At 44.5% G+C, this 13,461-nt stretch overlaps 1 protein-coding gene across 1 annotated transcript in view; it reads right to left on the minus strand.

The window, feature by feature from the left end:
* TYR (tyrosinase) overlaps positions 1-13,461 on the minus strand; it is an 88,076-nt gene that overhangs the window by 48,133 nt on the left and 26,482 nt on the right. The window lies entirely within an intron of this gene.

A 13,461-nucleotide genomic window follows, 5' to 3' on the forward strand; every position in this document is an offset into this window, starting at 1 on the left:
AACCCACGGAGTCTTAACAGCTCCGGGGGACCTGGGAACCGAGTGAAACCCACGGAGATTCAGCTGCTCCGTGAGAGAGAATTGTTAAACCCGCGGAGCTTAAACCACTCCGGGGTCAAGGAACCGAGTCTATTAGAGTCCTCCACCGAGAACTCAAGCGGAGCCGTGCCTGGAAAGCTGACCAGCCTACACTGCGACCACCTTGGGTGTAAGTAAATAATCTTTTCAATCAACCATTACGCCTCCGTGACTGATTCTAGCTCGAGCGTACCATACCGCGCCGCGGTTTTCTTCGGCCCCGCGTGCCCGGGCTGCTGGCCACAGCCTGTGTGCACAAAGACGGGCCCGGCTCGCCTCCAAGATCGGGAGTCGGCCCGCACAGAGGTCAGCACTTTACCACTTCTCCAGGAGCAACGGGGCCCCTTGCAATGCAGAAGGACCCGTGCTCTCTAGCACGATCCTGTAGTCCAGCGAACCCAAGGAGCAGCTCAAAGGACTCTCCAGTGAAGCCCTCCTCTCCAGCCCATTGCTGAAGAGCAGGTAGAAGGGTGCAAGCCTCTGGAACTGCCTTTTGGGTGAGCCTGAAGTGCCCGGACTATCTGGGCATGGGTGAAGTTTCCCCAAAAGGATGCAATCTATGAACTAAGCTTTGTAGTTGGTAGTGCTTTACGTCATATTCAGTGTTTTTCTTTGGGGTTTATTTGTGTTTGTTTTCTGTAATAAATGTATCCATTGTGTTCACACTGCTTGTGAGCTCATGAGGAAGGAGCCTAATTTCCATAAAATAACCTGTTCCACCCAGGAGACCTTATAAGATCCTGCAATTCTCCTGTGCAATATCATGTTTCATTTCTACCTGGGAGAAATGTTAGTCTTTGCATTCTCCTTTTTCTGAGGAAAGAGCCCAAAAGTTTTCAAATAAAGAACTTCTTTTGCAACTATCTAGTTGACTTAATAAAAGATATCGCTTCTACCAAGAATTCTGACTGCTTTTGCCTGTAGACCAACATGGCTATAATCTGTATCCCTATGCCAGTAACAGCTCTCAGTGGCACCACCCTTCAGGACAACACAGTCTAGTGCAGGGACTAGTACTAGTTCAAGGACTTGATTGTACCAGGCCTTTCTTCTGGGTACACCTAGGAGAGACTTCTTTGTGTTCATTACCTCACTAGTGCATTAATGCAGGGACTTGGAACAATCTCTTCTTAAGCCTGCCAGACATAGACAGATCAAAACCATGAGCTGACAAATCCTTGACATGCTGCAGAAAGAGTATGGGTTTATCGTAACCGTGGGTGGAGGTGCATTACTAATGGCTGCCTCCTGACTTGCCTTTGTCTAGTAGATTAATATGGCTCCAAGCTACAGTTCATGAAGTTCCAGAGAATATCGTTTGTAGCATATGTCATCATTTTTTGCCAATTTATCTGAGGAAACAACATGAGATTCGCAGTGTCTATACAGAGTGATAAATGTAACAAAACACACAGCACTTGCACAGGGACTTTTCAATATTGTGATGCTTTATAAGCTACCAAGGGATTCATATAGTAGTGCTTCAGTCCTGGCTTGACCACTGTCATTAAATGGCATATTCTTTCTGTGCCTCAGGTCCCAACCTGCATAATGTGATTAATACTTCCTTTGCCTCATCCTTTGCCTGTGTAGGTTCTTTAGATCAATGATACTCAGATCACAGGTTCTTCAACTGATCACTTTTAGCTATTCCTAGAAAATGTTACATGGGTTTGGTTTTTTACTGCATGCACTGGGGGTGGGTGATTTTTTTCTGCAGTCATGAATAATGAAAACAGCTGGCTTTTAAAAAATTAAGCTGTTTTCCAAATTTTCATCCCGACATTTCCTGTGACTGATATTTGTTGTTGGAATTATTTTTGCACAAAATATAATTTTGGACAAACTACTGCCTTCTGGAGCGGGGGGTTCAGGTTGGGGGGGGGGGGGAGGGGGAAGGGGAAGGGACGGGGGTGGATAGGAGAAGGCACGGGGGAAGCTTCCTCTTAAAAAAAAAAAAATGAATGAGTAAAGTTCCCTGATTGTGGTTTGCTTCAGCTGTTCAAACAATGACATAGCTTACTGGTCAAAGTATCAAGTAGTATTTGCTATATGTCTTTTTCTTTCTTTTTCTTTTCCTAGTTAACTTTTCAGTTAACAGGCTGCTCTACAGAGCTCACCAGATTTAATAATTCATAGGTGACAAACAAGGCCCTGCATTATTTTATCACCATGTTCTGGAAGCCCTGGAGGCTGAGAGTTGAATAGAGACCCTGATCCAGCCTGCCAGTGTTGTAGAAGGGGCTGCCTAGGTGTCCTGAGAAGACAGGAGGACAGGGCAAGGTGCAACTTGACTAGACAGAATTAGTGGAGGTTATACAGGCCTCAGAGGCTGGTATCTAGAATAGTGTCCCCTGCCCCTGACTAGGAGCATCACAAAGCACTTGCAGAAGCAATAAAAAATTATGCTGATTTAGATTATATCAGTTTGCATCCAGCCCAGCATTTAGCCATTTGCTGCCTCAGCCCCTAGAGATAAGGCAGGATGTAGGTAGCAAATAACTACCAACTGGGCATGTCTACATATTTATTAATGTGCTGTAATTATGGCACGTCCAGTTTAGTACCTGTAATAACAGGGCTAAACCTAATGCATCGGAATTGGTGGTACTAGGCATTAGTGCAGATGAACACTTTTTGTGTGATGCTTAATGCCCTTTGGACTAATCTACTGCAGATTTACACATTAGCATGTTTCTTGCATGATGCATTAATGTGCAGTAGAATTATTCCAATGGCATTAGGCATCTCATGTAGACATAGCCACATACCTATAGGCTGGGGAACACCCTTCTCAACATCACAGTGGCTGAAAGGGATCTTGGAGTCATTGTTAACTCCAGGATAAACTTGAACAGCCAATGCAAGGAAGCGGTCAGTAAGGGTAACCGCACCTTGTCGTGCATCTACAGATGCATTACAAGTAGGTCCAGGGAGGTGATCCTTCCCCTCTATGTGGTGCTGGTCAGGCCACAGTTGGAGTACTGCATCAAGCTCTGGGCGCCGCACTTCAAGAGGGATGTGGCTAACCTTGAGAGGGTCCAGAGGAGGGCCACTCGTATGCTCAAGGGATAGCAGGCCAGGCCCTACAAAGATACACTAAAGGGCCTGAATCTATTCAGCCTCCACAAGTGAAGATTGAAAGGGGATCTGGTGGTCATCTATAAACTCACCAGGGGGAACCAGTGGAAAATAGGTGAGGCTTTGCTCCCCTGGGCACCACCTGGGATAACAAGGAATAACAGCCACAAATTGATAGAGAGTAGGTTCAGGCTTGATATCAGGAGGCATTACTTTATAGTTAGGGCTGCCAGGCTCTGGAATAGGCTCCCAAGAGAGGTGGTGCTCTCCCTTATCTTGGGGGTCTCCAAGAGGAGGTTGGATAGATATCTCACTGGGGTATTATGATCCCAGCACTTGTTCCTGCCCAGGACAGGTAGTCAGAATTGATGATCTGTTCAGGTCCCTTCTGACCCTAGAAACAATGAAACTATAAAACTGTGTGCTGCTATCCCAGGATAGCTGCTTGTCTGTCTCTTCCTTACCCTGACATAGTTTGTGTCAGTATACAACATACAGTTATCATGTCTGTCATCAGTGGCTGAATCTGAGGGCTCCTCAGATAGTTGTATTATGGATGACTGACCTCTTCAGGCAGAACAGTGCCAGCTAATACCATATACCCGTAGGTCCTGTACCTCTGTGTATATGTATGCGTGTATACATACAAACATACATAGTTTTGCCTCCTAGCACAAGAATCTAGCCTTGCATGATACTAAACAAAATGATCATTCTGCAGCCAACAACAACATCAGTATATTGGTTGAAATTACATGAAACTGCAAGTAAGTATTGTCATTGTTTGTTTTGGGCTGTAATGTATTTTATTGTAGCACCTAAGAGCTCTAGCCATGGACCAGGGCAAGGCCCTATACAAATCAAAGCATGAATACAGCCCCTGCATCAAAGATCTTATAACCTACATTTAAGATGAGACAAGAGAGAGGGGCAGACTTGTGGGAGTATAAGCAAGCAATACGACAAGACAACAATGCTGGTTAGCCTAATAAGCAGAAGTTTCATAGTTGATAGGGTCAGAAGGGACCTGAGTAGGTCATCAAGTCTGACACCCTGCCATGGGTAGGAATGAATGCTGGGGTCAAATGACCCCAGCTAGGTGATTATCTAGCCTCCTTTTAAAGGCGCCCAGGGTAGGAGTGAGCACCACTTCCCTTGGAAGTTGGTTCCAGATCCTAGCCGCCCTGACTGTGATGTAGTGCCTCCTGCTGTCTTGCCTTTACCTACCCTCAATCAACTTGTGGCCGTTATTCCTCATTACTCCTGGTACTGCTCGGGGGAACAGGGACTCTCCCATTCCCCACTGGTCCCCCCTGGTAAGTTTATAGATGGCCACCAGATCCCTTCTCAGCCTTCTCTTGTGGAGGTTCAGGTTCAGGTCCCTCAGCCTCTCCTCGTAGGGCCTGCCCTGCTGCCCCCTGATCATGCTAGTGACCCTCCTCTGGACTCTCTCAATACTATCCACATCCCTCCTGAAGTGCAGCACTCAGCACTGGATGCAGTACTCCAACTGCAGCCTGACCAGCGTTGGATAGAGGGGGAGGATCACCTCCTTGGACCTGCTTGTGATGCATCTGTGGATGCATGACAAGGTGCGGTTAGCCTTACTGACCACATCCTCACATTGGTGGCCCGTGTTTATCTTGGAATCAATAATGACACCAAGATCCTTTTCTGCCTCTGTGCTGATGAGAGGGGAGTTTCCCAGCCTGTAGGTATGCTGCTGGTTCTTCCTCTCCAGGTGCAGTACCCTGCACTTGTTAGTATCAAATCCCATCCTATTCTCATTCACCCACCCCTGTACCCTGTCCAGATCCAGTTGTAGCCTGTACCTCCTTTCTAGCGTGTCCACCTCTCCCCACATCTTAGTGTCATCTGTGAATTTGAACAAGGTGCTTTTCACCCCCTCGTCTAAGTCGCTGATGAAGATGTTGAACAGTGCAGGCCCGAGGACCGAGCTCTGGGGGACTCCACTGCCCACATCCTTCCAAGTTGACAATGACCCATCCACCACCACTCTCTGGGTGCGGCCCTCCAGCCAACTAGTAACCCATTTGACTGTGTAGGTGTCGACACCACAGTCCCCTAGTTTTTTAATGAGAATGGGGTGAGAGACAGTGTCATAGGCCTTCCTAAAGTCCAGAAAGACTACGTCCACCATGACACCTGCATCCAGGGATTTTGTGTCCTGATCGTAAAAGGCAACCAGGTTGGTCTGACAGGACCTGCCCCTAATGAACCCATGCTGGTTGCCCCTAAGCATAATCTCACCTGCTGGTCCCTCACAGATGTGCTCCTGGATAATTTTCTCAAAGAGCTTCCCCAGGACTGAGGTAAGACTAATGGGCCTATAGTTACCTGGGTCCTCCTTTCTCTCTTTTTTGAAAATGGAGACGACATTGGCCTTTTTCGAGTCCTCTGGCACCTCACCAGAGCACCATGAGTGCTTGTAAAGCCATGCCAGGGGTCCCACAACGACCTCTGCCAATTCCCTCAGCACCCAGGGGCGAAGATCATCTGGACCTACTGATTTAAACATGTTCAGCCCCACCAGAAGTTCCCTAACTAGGTCCTCCCTGACCCTAGGCCTGGTGGTACCTCTCCTGAGTCTGTCTGGAATCCTGGTGATGGAGGAGATGTCCCAGTCCCTGCCCAGGAAAATGGAGGCAAATAATTTGTTAAAGAGGTCAGCTTTATCATCTGGTGCAACCACCAGATTGCCAAGCGTGTCCTGCAGGGGCCCCACATTACTCAGTGCTTTCTTTTTACTCCCTATGTATTTAAAAAAGGACTTCTTGCTATCTTTGATCCTGGTCACTAGTCCTAGTTCCGTCTCTGCCTTAGCCTTCCTAACAGCCCCCCTACAGTCTCAGAACATCAGAGGCCTGATGAACGTTTTTCTAGGCACTATGGCGAAGGAGAGTTTTAAAGGAGGACTTGAGAGAAAACTATTTGTGATGGTAGGAGAGGAGAGTATCTTCTTTCACATAGGAGGGGCAGCATGGGAGACAGCATGAAGGCATTTTCTTAAATATTTACACGTAGCTGTTGGAAGTTGGCATTATAGGACCATCAGAAGCGGGAGTCAGTCTTTTTATATGGAATGAGAAATACAGTTAGGAAGGAGATAAGCCCTTTCAAGAACCTTCATGACCTATGTTGGCTGTGATGGAGACAGAGATGATAATGGAGGAATGCAAAGAGAGGGGTGACATGCTCAACGCACTGGTTTAGGGAACAGATCTTTGTAGCATTTGATAGGATATGGCAAAATTACATTTGTTGAGGCCAGAGAGAAAGAAACTAAAGAAATGTGCTTGAGAGTCTGTGTGGATGTTTATGAAAAGCCATTTCTTACAGATTCTTCCTGCATAGCAGATCTAAAACCTGAACACATAGCTTGGATGTGAGGACCAAGCTTGGATGTGGGGACCAAGAGAGAGTTTTAAGATAAAGATGATATCCAGGATATGGGTCTGACTGAACAGAAGGGACTAAACAAGAATTAAGGAAAAAGGTCTGGATGAGGGGAATGAAATAAGTTTGGAGTAATGTTTTAATAAGGCTCTGACAATCAATCATAGAGCCATTGGAAATCTAAGCATGCGTTCAAGCTCAAGGACCTTGATTTGATTCAACTATATTAAACTCTGTTTGTGAAGTGTTTGCATTACCAGAGATGTTTAAATGAGCAGACATCTCCAATCCAAAAGGTGTTAACCAATCAGACCATGACAAAATTCAGTGAAGACTTCTTTTTGTTTCCATTTCTTGTTTCTTGAAATTTGAAGGGACTCTTTCAAAACAAAAAAAATGTGGAGGTTTTGGTTATGAAAAAGGTTGAGATTTTCAGTTTTTCAGCCACTACCATACTCTCTTTTTTGGAGAAATACAGGTATTTATTCATTAAATTTTTGCTTCTATTCTGACACGGGAGGAAACCCCCTCCCCAGCTTTTCAATGGATGATTTTGCTTATCTCTAAAAAGCTGAGAGTGAAAAGGTCTTGGGTGTGCTATTGCTTATCTATTAATATCCTCTCACAGCTACACTAAAAGATAAAAACAGATGCCAGTTTTATTTGAATTTGAGCCGAATTTGAGCATTTTTGTTTCAGACCAAACCCCAGATTTTATAGAGGGATAAGCCCATTGCCCCACATTAAGTACCTGCAAAGTATCTTAATTAGCACTTTGTCATTGAACAATCCCTGCTAATTTGAGTTAATTGATATTTAAGCCTTTTGTTTGTTTGTTGTTGCTCCGGTCCTGAGTGGTGGGCAGTAAGAGTCTTGCCTAGATCCCAGGCTGCTTGTAGCAGGCAGCCACAAGGCTGAAAGCTGCTGCATCAGGGCCTGGAGCCCAGGCCCAGCTCATTGCCAGCAGTGGCTGGACAGGGGAGCATGGTGGGGAAGGGGCTGGGGCTGTGCTGCCACAACAAGGATTAGTCTCCTCAAGGCTCCCTGCCATCTGCCCCTGACACACCAGACATATTTCATACTGAGGTTGTGGGGGTTTTTAGCACTTGGCCCAAAAACATTGCCAAACTCTGGCCTAGAAAGTAACCTAGAGTGGGGACCCAAAGGAGGGAATCCTGGGGCTGGTCAATGGCATTTTTAAGTGCAGGCAGAAGTGCAGCTCCTGGATGTAACTTGTGGGGCTTCACAGAAAGTGCTATGAGTTAGACTGATCTTCCTGACCCAACAGATATTAGCTCCAATTTGGAGCTGATCCAGGGACAGAGGCTGCATCTCTGAATTGTCTTCCCCTAGCTCCCCTGCCCCGCCCCCCAGTTCCTGTTCTGTCTCAGAATTTGGAGGGGGGTGTGGAGGGAGAAGGCCAGGGAAGGAGGTCCATTCTGGGGTTTCCCCAGCCATGCTGGAGTGGAGAAGGTGGGTGGATTGGTGTTCCCCACCTTGCGGGGCGGCTCCAATCTGCCTGCCCCACTCTCCAGTGCTGGCTGAGCAACCCCCAGAATGAGCTCCCTCCACTCCCTCCCCCTTCCCCTCCCCATTCTGAAAACAGCACAGGGAGCTGCATTAGGGAATCCCTGCTTCAGGCGTGTGCAGACAGAAGTTAATGAAGGTGCTCTGCTTTGCAGCACCTTTATATGAACCCTCATTACAACCCTTCAGATTGTCACAAGCTAGGTCCCTTTTAAAGATCTCTGCAGCTATGCACTTGTGTTCGGTCATGGCTGTAGAGCACTTTCAGGGGCCAGATTGAGCAAAAACTGTCACTTCCATCTGTGCCTCTAGTTCCATTTCTTTTTTCTTTTTCAGGGCCTTGCAGGGCTGCCAGGGTATTGAATTAGAGGAAATAAGCACACTGTTAAAAGGAAGGAAGGGAGAGGGACAAATAAATCAGAGTGATGGAGGGAGGTGGTGAGGGACAGGTGTATTGCTGAAAAAGCTCTGAGGGACAGGACATGAGGGAATGATGTCAGCCCAAAGGCAAGAATTCCTATTAAAAATGGAAGGAAATCCTTTTCTGACCTCCTCAGTGTTGTTGTTGTAGTTTGTTTGTTTTTTTTTTTAATTTAGGGTCTTAGGCCAAATCAGCCAAATCAGTTCTGAATTGTATTTACCGAGCAGAGCTCGGAGTTCAAATGCCCCCTAGTATCACTTGCCCCTAGTCAAAAGGCCAAAGGAGCAAGCTAGAGGGAAAGCCTGAGAGCAATCCCACGTCACCATACATTGTGTAGCCAAGATCCTCATGTTTGGAGGCATTTGTAGACTCTCACATGGGTGCCTGCCAGCAGTGCAATGGACAGGTCTCCTCCCTCTAACCACAGCAAGTCATTCAAGGCCAAGAGGAAGGGTATCTCCCCTGCCAGGTAAGTAAAACCACCTAGGCTGAAAACCACCTCATGGTGGCATCTCTCCTGTCTAAAGGCCTGGCTTTGCCTGCATATGCAGCTGCTTCTTGGAGCTTGAGTCCCTGGCTGGCTCCTCCCTCTTTATTCTCTTCTGCTGACTCAAGACTATATTTGAATAGTGAACAGATTAGCAATTAAGAGCACTGCTTTCCAAAGCTAAAACTCCTCAAATTGGCTGAATTTAGTACACTGTGAATGGTTTCCAAGCAGCTCCAATCAACAATTAATATCTATTTTTTTCTTGTTGCAGATTTGGTCTTTGGCACTTGGCACTGACAAGAAGAGGTGAGGAACTTGATTCTGCACTGATGAGAGGGCTGCATGCTTTGAAGGAAGGGCATGATAATGAGACCCTTGCTCCCTATGAAAGATCATCCCTAGCACTTCACTTGCACCCAGCAGTAGATTTCACAGAGACTTGTGAGAGAGAACAGTAACTATCCTTCCCTGTGCATGGTGTGCTTCAATGTAAACTCAATTAAAATGGTCTATTGCCTTTTGGAAGTCTCTGAATGATTCAGTTTTTAGTGTATTTATCTGCACAGCATCCCTGTCAGGTAGGTGGCATTATGCTTACAGATGAGGAACAGAAGGGCAGAGACCCAGAGCTTCAGAAACATTTTTGAGGATTGACTTTTAACAGTTGCGAGGTATTTAAATATTAGGGAAGTTGAATGATGTACCCAGCATCCCACAGGGAACTGGTGAGGTAGAATTGAGCAATTAGGCATCTGAATCCTAGAGTAACCATCTGCATTGGGACACTCTCCCTCTCTGAATAATTAAAGACATTGAACTGTGCCCTGCTTTTCTGAGGGTCTGCAAGTCTACATCACAACAGAGATGTATTTGCCTGCACCATCGAGTGTGCACCCCCTCCCCTTGGTGTCAATCATCCCCTACCTCAGAGGTCTCCTGCTAGTTCCTGAGTCCTGCAGTGGATCCTGTTCTCCTATTGAAATCCCAAGGCAGAGGGGACTAGAAATAGAAGCCCAATGGCTTCAACACTGTAATTGCAATCAAAGCTCAAATGCACTCTGAGTGAAACACAAAAGTTGAGCTTGAGAAATATTTCCTCTGCAGCAGTTGCTATTGTTCTCCCCTTCTATGCTATTCTTTGTTTGCCTGCCTGCTGCTCAGAAAATAAATCCTCCTCAGCCCTTCAGATTTAAAGTCTATGTAGGAGAGAATCAGCTTATTAAATGTACTGTACTTACCTATCAGTCACCTACTTATTAATTATAACTAAAAGCATGATTAATCTGTCACAGATAAGGCTGCTAAGTAACCCTAATCATACTAATGTATTTCTGTCACTTATACAAAAGGCAGCATTCTTACTGGTTTTTACATCAGTGTGTACAAAAACCCATGCACAGAGCAGCTGCAAGGTGATGGTAGCATTTCTTTTGCCATGGATAGATTGAAGTGGTATCATAGCTTTTGCAACTGTCCTCACAGTTGTGTGATGATCTACCAGTAGGGTCTAATGACATTACTTTTGTAAAAAGAAAAAACCTTTTTTCCTTCTTAAAATGTATAAGGATTACAGTTATGGGACATTTTTTTCAGAGGTTCATAATAGCCAGGGATGTAATCCTTACACACACACCCCACCCCCCAGGACAAAAACCACTTTAGATCTGCTCTGTGTACGGACTAAGTAGTGTGTAGGTCTTGTGCTGTGGTGAATTTCACTTTGAAAGTAATAAAACCAATGTTCATCTGTTTTTCTTTTTAAATGCCTATATGAATTTGAGGCAAGGATTTTTGTGTGTGGTATCTTTTATCGGCCTAACTGCATGGTTGGGATAGAGTTAGAGCTTTTGGGTAGCCAGGCTTCTTTCCTAGAGATCTGAGGAAGGATACCATGAGCACAAGAAAGCTTGACTAAGTCTATCCCCACCATGCAGTGAATCCAATAAAAGGTATCATTGAAAAGATACCACCCACAAAAATTATTTTCTTGCATATTTCCTGGATTATCACAATTACAATATCACTTCGGTGCTACCATATACGAATTTCCTTTAGCTATGTATGCTTCCTTGTCAATGACCATTCAAATGATATGCATTTAATGGCACAAAAGCTCCTGGAAAGTGAATTTCCAATGTGTATATGCAAGTTTCACAGAAGCCAAATTTTTAGTTTTAAATGTACATCCATACTAGGAATTCTGTGCACTCAAGTTACATGGCAGAATACCACTGGGTGCATGTAATCAGTCCCACTCTAGTTGTTTTGATTTTAAATATTCTCAAAATATTTGTAGCAATGAGTTCAAAAAAGGTATATATCACTTATATATGAGCAAAATGGGGTTGGAATAAGGGCACATACTACAAAGAAAACTATTAAATGTAATGGCACATTACTGTTGTTAAATATACAAACATGGGTGGGGGGGAAGACTTAGATTTTGTCTGGTTTCTCTTAATTCTAATAGTCATAGGGTTTGTTTGTAGTAATTTTTTAACGTAACTAATATTTTATTATTTCCTGATGTAAACTGCTACAGCCTGAAGATTTATATTGCAACGCAAAGTTTGAGATTTATTCTACATTTCCCTTGTGCTGTATGGCTGTGTGACCTACATAGAGGGAACATTTTCTTTTTCTCGTGAATAAGCTCCTTGCTAAAGGAAAGCATGAACTGACTCAGTATGGCTCTAGGCAGGTAATAATTTCTGTAAGAACTCAAAAAGGTAGTATCAGGTAAGCCTGTTGCCCTGAGCAATGGCAGTGGTCTAATGGCATCCTTTCTGTTCAGTATGTAGCAGGGAGTTAGGGGGATCAGAGAGTGGTACGTGTTGCAATGACTTTGGCATACAGCCTCTTCCAATCCAGCTAGTTGACTCTGTCTGTAAGTCACTGAGCAGGGAGATACATGGGAAAAGGTCAGGGCTTGAAAAATCCACTCACTCCTGTAAGTAGGAACCTTTCCCTGGTGAGTGACATCAACTTTGGTAGAATCTGAACTTTTAATATTTTTTTTTTAAATTACACTGTGTATAACAAGAGCAGATCCTTAGCTCGTACAACTCCGACCTGGTTCCATGGACTTCAGCAAAGCTCTGTCAGTTTATACCAGTAACATATAGTGAGTAGCTCAGGAGTCACCAGAACAAGCAGTGTTATCTAAAGAGCTACCAGAACCTAAAAAACCCTGTAGAGAGTTGTGGCAAATGCATTTCAACCCAAAAGAAAAAAAAATAGACCACCTTGTTATCTGTGTGTACCATGAGAGAATGCTTGTATTGCATTATTCAGGATTGCAGGAAAAAAACTAACCAATGTATGCAGAGAGGGGGGGCAGGGGAACCTCACCCAAAGCCCTCACTGATAAAATTTTCTGCAAAGAGCCATTGATAATAAGTGGAAGCATCAGTTGCAGCTGTGGTCTAAGTATCACTGGGCCCATCTACATGTGCATTAACACGCTATAGTTAATGTGCATTAAATCTAGTACCTCCATTATTAGCTACTAGGAGAATGCACATTAACGCACATTAACTAAAGAGCATGGTTTTTAAGTAATGCTTAATGCACATTAGGCTATTTTAATGCACATTAACTGAATAGCATGGGCACTTACACATATGTGGGGTGTCTACTCCAATGTGCTGGAAATCCAGCATGTCAGAGCATGTCAGAGCATGTCAGACCAGATTTGATTAATCAAGTCTGCTGGAACACGTAAATTGACATGCTCTGGGAGCCTTGCACCTCACGTGTCTCAGTGGTGCAGTGCACCTCCACACTGAGAAAATGATGGCTGTGCACTTTGAACTAAAACACGTTTAATGTGCTTTAGTTCAAAGGGCACTGCCACCATTTTCTTAGCACGGAGGTGCACTGCGCTGCTGATACATGTGCTCCCAATGCAGCGCTGGGGCTTTCAGTTTCTGTGCCTCACTAATTGAAAGCATCCAGCACTGCATTGTGTAAAAATTGTGCATGTGTGCATGTGTAAAAATGTCCATGTTATGCACATTAAAGTGCATGTGACATACAACAGCTCATGCCTTTGTCTTTCTGGAAATAGAACTTTCTGCTATTTCTGCTGCTGCTCAGAACTTCCATGAATTCAGCAGGGAGAAATGACCAGAAATATGGCATCCTGATTGTGGTTAGTCAGAGGTGCAGCAGAGCTGGCAAGAGTCTGGAAAATATTAGCTTGTTTTAAAATTCTTGATATTTATGATTTTTCAGTCTTTCATCTAATGGAGTCTTCTTTTCTTACTACTTGTGCTTATTTTTTAGTTATTGCAAATGATCTGCAATGCAGTAGTATAATTATTTATAGTCACGTGTGCATATTCCAGTGGCAAATAGACTTTTCTTTACTTTTTTTCTTTTTTTTTACTGCTCTCTTGAAAATTCATTTTTTCTTGAGTGTTTTTTGTCGTCTTTTTGCTGAACC

This window comes from Alligator sinensis, unplaced genomic scaffold (assembly GCF_000455745.1).
Source record: "Alligator sinensis unplaced genomic scaffold, ASM45574v1 scaffold532_1, whole genome shotgun sequence".
In the NCBI taxonomy this organism is placed as follows: domain Eukaryota; kingdom Metazoa; phylum Chordata; order Crocodylia; family Alligatoridae; genus Alligator; species Alligator sinensis.